The following is an 8728-nucleotide window of genomic DNA, read 5'->3' as shown; positions in this document are numbered from 1 at the left end:
ACGCTGGTGTGTTACTTGTGTTAGCACCTGTAAGTCTGTTTTGCATTTCACTCCAACCTTTATTCACTGCTGATGATAGCAGCTGAAAATGAATCCTGACAGCATGTTGTGATTTTACAGTATCCAGCAGGAAAGCCCAGCTAATTGTGAGCATATGATTTTTCCACGCACCAAATTTTATACTTAGTCCAAGGCTCTGATAAATCTACTTATTCAGTACTTGTTCATCATCGAGGCATTCATTGCTTTTGTCCCATGATTTGAACAAGATGGAATTTGCTTTCTGAAAAGCAACTTCTCCTAGGCTGGGAAGTCAATGTCGTTTCTTTGGGGACGTCCCCGGTGGAGGTGTTTTTCCCTCAACTGCTCCAAGAAAAAAACAAGAAGCCCCAGGGATAGCAAACAAAGGGCCCCAGGCAGGAAGGCAATTCCAGTGGTGTCTGGTTTCAGGCCAGAATGCTAAGGTCATAATTTCAGGCCACAGATGACTCTCCCAGATGTCTTTGGTCAAGTTAATCACTGTGTGCCTGAAGGTTGAGTTTTCAGGTAATCCACCCTGGAGTTATTGTAAAGCGAGAGCTCCTTCTAGCTGAAGGTTGGGAGTTTTATCTCAGCCTAGGGACTAGGCTGGGGACCGTTAAGACAGGGCCCCCACCCTTTATCTTTTTAATGTTGCCACTGAAGTCGACTGAATGACCCTTTCACAAATGCTGAAGATAGTTGGAGAAGTTGCATGTCAAGCATGCCCATGTAATTACTCATAGTGTTTTGTGTCGGGAGGAACATGTCGAATATTGTGAGGACTCAGTGAAATCTGGCCCGCAGTGGGCCCTCCACCAGCTGAAGGTTCTCATCCTAAATGACAAGGTGGGGATGCCGCACTGTGAGTCCTCAGCCAGGCCCCAAGATGTGTGGAGTGCTCTGGCCAATGCCCATTACTAAGCAACAGAAATCACATTTTCCTGTTTCTCTCAGCTTTTCTTCTCCCCGGCTACAGCTCCCTTTAATCGGTGTTACTCTTCTCCAGTCTGAAGTGAATCTTTCTCCTGATTCACATTTACCATACTTTTGCCATGTATAGTGTGCTCCCATGTATAATGCAAGCCCTCATTTTTTGCCCAGAATTTCAGGAAAAATACCTTTTGTTTTAATTTTTTAATTCAAATTTTTATTTATATATATTTAGAAACAAAACTTCCAGGGTATTATTTTGCACAAGGATATCATTACTGCTTTCTAGAGTTACACTTTGAATACCTGAGCATAAATAAAAGAATTAAAAAATACTTATATAGATATGGAATTAGTACTACCCATGTATAATGCACATCTTTTGTTTTCCCTCAAAAATTTGGACAAAATGTGTGCATTATACACAGGAAAATACAATTTCTATTATGATTAAAAAACCTGAGTTTGAAAGAATAAACTTCAATTTACACAAAAGTGTTTCTATCATTGCTGCCCCAGGTCTTGCATACATAAAATCTGGTAAAATATGTACAAAAGTTTTATACACACACATGCCCATCCTGTTGAGTGTCCATTATATACATCATTTTATTTACTCCTCACTATCCCTATGAGTCAGGTGCTAATATCATTTGATTTTTACAGGTGAGGAAATACTAAGGTTAAATAAAACATTGTCGAAAGCCTTCTAAACTGCAGGTGCACAGCCAAGACTTGAACCCGTATCTGGCTGACTTTAGAGAGCACATGCTTCATCAGAACTTCCACGTGCAGGTTCCACGGCAATGGCCTGGCATTTCTATGTTTCCCATCACCCATTCTGACTTCCTTCCTTGGCACAGCAGCTGGGAAGCACTGCTTGAGTGTCCACACAGCACCTGTTCATGCAACGGGGTGAGTCTGGGGGCTCCAGCCTGTCTTGGTGCCGGGTGGGAATTGTTGCTCAGTTTCTGTCCCAACCTGTGCTCTCCTCTGGTGTGTCCTACAACAGGGCAAAGTGGAGTACTCAGGGAGGAAAAGAAGGACCTGGCTTTCCCTTCACACCTGCTGTCCCAGGGATGGTTTTAGATGTATGTGAAACAGACTCAAAACCTGTCTTCTGAGGTCTCCAAACCATGTCATTCTCAGGTTGGAAGGACACAGCAGTATTATCCACAACACAAAGGGATTTCAGAAGTACGGCAGTCAACTTGAGACAGGCTAGTAGGCCAGGACAAGTGGAATAGGGACACTGAGACAGATAGTTAAATGGCCAAGCAGTTCACAGCCATCTAGTAAATTGCAAAATTCTGTCTTCTATAACCAAGGACACTTAAGAGCAAATGGTTGATACTGCTCCTCACAAACCAGAAGGTAAATAGCTTAAATCACCTTATTCAAGGGGGTTAGCAGAAATCCAATTAGTGCCATTTGTTCCAACCACACCCAAGGACAAATGAAGTTAAGGGAATAAATCTCATTTTGGCACATCAGCAGCATAAAGCTGATGAACATTCCATTGAGATCCTCTCCGAAGACCTCTCCTAAACCCAACCTTTAAAACCCTCAGGACAAAGGACGCAGTGAGCTCTCTCCCTCCCAGGAGCAGGCCAGTGCCTCTCCTTTCCCAGTCTTCTTCTCCCACAGGCATGCACCTCTTACACTCTGAGAGTCCCCCATGAGACTTGCAAGCAGGGGAGGAGGGGCAGCAGTAGCTGATACTGGACTGTCTCCAAGGCCCCCTTTCTCTGACTTTCCAGTGAGCTGACAGCAGCCCTGACTTGGTTCACTTCTTTCTCCTAACGTTTCTAGACAGCCAAAGCAGCCCCACCTAGGCTCACTCCTGTTGCTTCTTCCACCTTAGCCCTTCCTTGTCTCACTGTCCCCAGCTTTAATAAACCTACCCTCAATATCACTGGACTCCTGTTGTGGAATCTTTCCTGCACTGAGTCAAGAACTCACATGCTACTGGATGGTTTTAGGCAGGCCCACTCTGAGACTGGTCCTCTGTCGGGTAACAAACTCTGTAAGTCTCCCAGATCATGAAAAGCAAATATATTTTTCTTATGTTTTCTTATATTGTTGCTTCCTCTGTGACAATAAAGCTTTGAAAGGAAGTTTACTACTAATTACTTTGGAGAAATAGTCCAGGCAAGACACCACTGCTCCTTCTCCTCCTGCTTCTGGGGTTGCCAGGCATCATTGGCTGATCAGAGTACTCTGCATCCCTGAGCCTTAACACAGCCTCACCAGACAATAGATTGGTCTGAATGCATGAGATGAAACAGCTTCTATCGCACACCCAGGATGACAGACATAACAACGGCACAATAGTCAGAGAATTGCCTTTTTAAGTGGAGATTCTGGTCATCCTATCTCTGGCACAGTTCCTCTCTTTGTATCTCCTTTTTAAGTTCCTTTCGTGTGCAGTTGGGGTTAGATGATGAGAAAGGCCATGCTTATGGGAAATCGTAGATGACATGAAGAATCAACTAAGCCACCACTCAGAATAAAGGGATCCCGTTCTCAATCCCCTGTCCTTCCTTTGCTTAAGTACCTCCCATTAGAGGAAAGAAAAGTTGAAAAAAATGCCCTAGTTAAAGAGAATTTGTTTTCCATTAAGAAGCATGAGCTGTCTTTGAACTGGAAAGATACCTCCCCCAAAGCACTATCCCTGATGCAGGCTCTCTTTACTGCTCTTAGAGTCAGAAATCAGGAGCATTTTAGCTGAATATTTTCCCGATTAGATGATTTGGATGCAGGTCAATAGAGAGGAAATCTCCTCATATTCTCTATACAAAATTACGGACGACCCAGTTGGCTGCTACCTGATTCCTGGGTTGTGTCCTCAAGAGTCACAACTTGAATGGAGGATGGCGAACTAACCAAAGGAAGAGCATCTCATATTTGCTGTATAACAGGGTGTTTCATCCATCTCCTCTTTTTGGCTTTTCACAAAATAATAGTTACTCTTTTTTAATAAAAACATTCAATGAACTAGAAATAGAAGGGGACTTCCTCAAGCTGATAAAGGCCATCTGTGAAAACCCCACAGCTAACATCATACTGAAGACTTCCTCCTTAAGATCAGGAACAAAGCACAGATGCCTACTTTTGCCATTTCTGCTCAATATTGTACTGGAAGTTCTATCCAGAGTTGTTAGGTCTTAATGAGAAAGTGGAACATCCAGACTGGAAAAAAAGGAGTAAAACTGTATTCTTAAATGACATACTCTTGGATATAGAAACTTCTAAGGAAACAACTAAACAATTATTAGAGCTAATAAGTGAGTTCAGCAGAGTTGTAGGATATAAGATCAATGCACACACACAAAACAAAAAACTTAGTTGTATTCTATACACTAACACTGAACAATCCAAAAATGAAACTGAGAAAACAATTTCATTGCAGTAACATCAAAAAGAATAAACTACCTAGGAATAAATTTAACCAAGGAGGTGAGAAGATTTGCACACTGAAAATTACAAACATCATTGAAAGAATGAACCCTAAATAGATGCAAGGATGTTTCCTGTTCATAGATCGAAAGACCTAATATTGTTAAAATAGCAATGCTCCCTAAATTCACCTACAGATTCATTGCAACACCTATCAAAACCCCAGCTGCCACCTTCTTCCCTTCTTCTTCCGCTCCTTCTTCTTCCTCTCTTCCTCCTCCTCCTCCTCCTTCTTCTTCTTCTCCTTCTCCTCCTCCTCCTCGCAGAAATTAACAAACTGATTTTAACATTCATGTAAGAATTATCTTGGAGAATTACCCAAACTGGAGACTAAGAGCACAGTCCTCCAAAAGACTGTCCTCACTTCAGACACTGGCCACAAGTCCAGGGGTCTCAGGACCATCTTCACTTCTGACCAGCTGGTTACAACTTCAGGGGTTCACACAACACTCCTCAGTTTGATAATTCATTAGAATGACTCACAGAACTCAAGAAAGCACTAGATCACAGTTTATTATATAGCATAAGTTTACAAATTAGAACCTGCTAAAGGGAGAGACACATTGGATGAAGTCTGGGGAGGTGCCAAATGCATGGCTTCTGCTGCCCTCAGGGATGTGCCACACTCCTGGCATCAAAGTTCACCCAAGCTTCCATGTCCAGAGTTTTACCAAGACCTTATTACATGGGCATGGTTGATCGAGTCATTGGCCACATGGTTAAACTCACTCTCCATCCTCACTACTCTTTCCGGAGGCTGGGTTGACATCACTCAGCTCAAAGCTCTGACTTGCTAATCACATGGTCACCTCCTTAGCTTAAACTATCACCTGAAGTCCAAGGGGCCCAATATGAATAACAAAGACATTCCTATCACTCAGGAAATTCAAAGGTTAAGAGGTTACCTTCCAGAAACTAAAGATGAAGACCAGCCAAATTCTTTATTATGCAGAAATGCAAAGGACCCAGAATATCCCAAACAATGTTTAAGAAGAAGAACTGCTAGAGGCTCAAAATTCTTGACCTCAAAACTTACTTCATAGATACAATATTCAGGACAGCATTGTACTGGCATAGAAATAAACATTTAATTCAATGAAACAAAATTGAAAATTCAGAAATGATCCCTTATATTTATGGTCAGTTCATTGTCTACCAGGGTGTCAATGAACGGTGCTGGAAAAATTGGATACATATGCAAAGAATGAAGTTGATCTCCTATTTCATACTATATAAAAAAATTAACTCACATGGCTAGAAGATCTAAGTATTAGAGCTAAAATTATAGAACTTTTAGAAAGAGACATAGGGATAAATCTTTGTGTCATTATATTAAGCAATGGCTTCTTAGATATAAATGAAAACACAAGTGATGGAAAAATTGATAAACTGGACTTAATCAAAATTAAAACTTTTGTGCTGCAAATAATAACATCAAGGAAGTAGAAATATAATCCACAGGATAGGAGAAAATATTTGCAAATCATATATCTGTTAAGGCACTTAAATGAAGACTACATGAGCTCATAAAACCCAACAATAAAAAGACAAATAACCCAATTATAAGCTAAGAATTTGAATAAGCATTTCTTTAAAAAGTATATACAAATGAATACCAAGAGGTCAAAAGGAGTAAATTGCAAGTGTCCTCAACACGGCTGGCTTTGCCTTCCTCTGAGGTTCCTGGAAATGACTAGCTTGAGTTCAGATAGCAACAAAAAGGATTCCTTTGAAGATAAATTAGATGAAGAAAGTGTGATTCTCACACTGGTTCCAGTTAATGAGGAACACAATGAAGAACATCAAATGGAACCAAGTGTTTCTTCAACCTCAGGGGCCCACCTGAGGATGCCTGGGACAGACAATATAGTTTATCTTCCTCAAATGAATGGACAATTCAAAGATTCCCCCAAACCAATTCTTCCCTTGCCAACCATTTTTCCTTCAATTAATAAAGTGTGTCATGATACTTGATGGGACTGGTGCCAACAAATTAATTTTAGTACTGAAGGCAAGAAAATAGAGATTTATATGAGGCTGAAGGAACATGCTTACCCCAAAGAAAAACAGTGTTGCTGGAATACCACAGGAGGGCACATTGCAGTTCTGCTCAAGGAAATGCAAGGTGATGACCAAGAGAACAAGGAGTAGTAAAAGTTGTAAGATGAGTAAGAGAGAGAAAGAGACCAATACAGTTGTCAACTTCGACTCAGGAGGCCATGGTGGCAGCATGGTCAGGAATTGCTGCAGGAGCCACGCAGCCTAAGGCTGTGAATTCATGCTCCATTCCTGTTCCTGCTGAGAACCTTCTGCTGCAAACATCTGGTGTCAGGTGGTGTGTGGTCCATGGCAGACCTCTTTTGGGAGACAAAGAAGGGTGGGTTCGTCTGCAGTTCCATGCCGGTCAGGCCTGGGTGCCTGACATCCCCAAGAAGATGATCTCTCTCCTCCTGTTACTGAATGGCATTTTCCCATTCTCAGACCTAGAAGATAACAGGTTATGCCCTGAATGTGTTAAGAGGAATAAAAGGATGATGGAAAAATGAATTAAAATGAAGGAGAAGAAGAAGAAACCTTACTTGGACACACTCACATAATTCCTTTTGGATGGGTTGTGTCTCAATAAAGAAGAAATGGTGGAATGCTCACAGTGGGAAAAATACAAAAAACAAACAAATGAATACCAAGCACTTGAAAATGTTCAACATTATAGGAGTTAGGGAAGTGCCAATCAAACCGCAACAGGATACAACTTCACACTCACGAGCCTGGTTAAAATAAAAAAGAAAATAAGAACAAGTACTGAGGAGGATGTGGAGAAACTGGAACCCTCATACATTGCCATTGGGTTGTAAAATGCTGCAGCATTTTGACAGTTTGCAAGTTTCTCAAACTGTTAAATGTAGAGTTGCCATATAACTCAGCAAGGCTACTCCTCTCTGTGCAGCCAAGAGAATTGAAGACCTATATCTACACAAAAACTGCAAATGGGCATTTATAGTAGCATTGTTCACAGTAGCCAAAAAGTGAACACAATCCAAATGTCATCAACAGATGAATCTATAAAAAAAAGAAAATGTGGTGTCCTGGCCAGTGTAGCTCAGTTGGTTGGAGCATCATCCCATAAACCGGAAGGTTGAAGGTTTAGGTTGTGGGTTCAGTGCCCTGTCAGGGCATGTATGAAAAGCAACTGATCGATGTCTCTCTCACACATCAATGTTTCTCTCTCTCTCTCTCTCTCTCTCTCTTTCTCTCCCTCCCTTCCCCTCTCTCTAAAATCAATGAGCAAGTCCTTGGGTAAGCAAACAAAATTTTTTTAAATGAGAAAAAAATGTAGTATATTCTTACAATGGAATATTACTCAGCCATAAAAAGGAACGAATTACTGATACATGCTATGGCATGACTGAACCTCAAAAACATTATATGAAGTCAAATAAGCCAAATACAAAAGGCTACATGATGTATTATTACATGAAATATCCAGAATATGCAAGTTCACAGAGACAAAAAGTAGATTAGTGGGTGCCAGGGATAGAAAAGGAGGGATTGTGGGTATTGTGCGGTGACTGCTAAAGGGCACAGAGATTTTTGAGGAGTGGTTAAGATATTCTCCAATGAGATATGGGTGATGGTTACACAATTGTGTGAATATATGAAGCACCCCTGAATTGTACACTTAAAATGATGAACTTAATGGTATATATACATACATATGAAGCCTGTCCAGAGAATATCCAGCCACATAATATGAAAAGTAGAGACATTTATTGAAGAAGATACAAGATACATGAAACATTGTACATAGGATGATAACACCTCAATCCTCTTCAAAGTAGGCACCTTGGGACCTCACACAGTTCTCCCAGCTTCTCTTCCATTATTAAAACACTCAGAAAAATACTTTGTTGGAATCGCAATCAGGTACCCCATTGTATTTTCCTAAAATATGGATGGTCTAAAATCTCTTCCCTTTCAAAGGTGATTTTAGTTTGGGGAAAAGCCAGAAGTCAAGTCGCAGGGCACCAAATCTGAACTCTAGGGGTCTGAGTCACCTGGGTGATTTGATGTTTCTCAAAAAAACCCTGCACAAGACATGATATATGAGTGGACATGTTGTTGTGATGAAGCTGTCAATCACCAGTTGCCATAGCTGCAGCCATTTTCATCATATGGCGTCTCTCAATTTACAAAGAACATTGAAGTAGTACTCCTTATTAATTGGTTGGCCTGGAGGGTTGTACTTGTGATGGACAACACCTTCCCGAACAAAAAATACAGTTAACATGGTCTTGATGTTACTGTGACCTTGCCGTGC

General features: G+C 41.0%; 1 pseudogene; it reads left to right on the top strand.

The window, feature by feature from the left end:
- The first annotated feature begins 6099 nt into the window (after positions 1-6099).
- On the top strand, positions 6100-6956 carry LOC112304400 (developmental pluripotency-associated protein 2 pseudogene; annotated as a pseudogene).
- Positions 6957-8728: the final 1772 nt, after the last annotated feature.

The sequence above is a fragment of the Desmodus rotundus genome, chromosome 1, assembly GCF_022682495.2.
Source record: "Desmodus rotundus isolate HL8 chromosome 1, HLdesRot8A.1, whole genome shotgun sequence".
Taxonomy (NCBI): Eukaryota; Metazoa; Chordata; class Mammalia; order Chiroptera; family Phyllostomidae; genus Desmodus; species Desmodus rotundus.
This window is presented reverse-complemented; position numbering and strand designations above follow the sequence as displayed.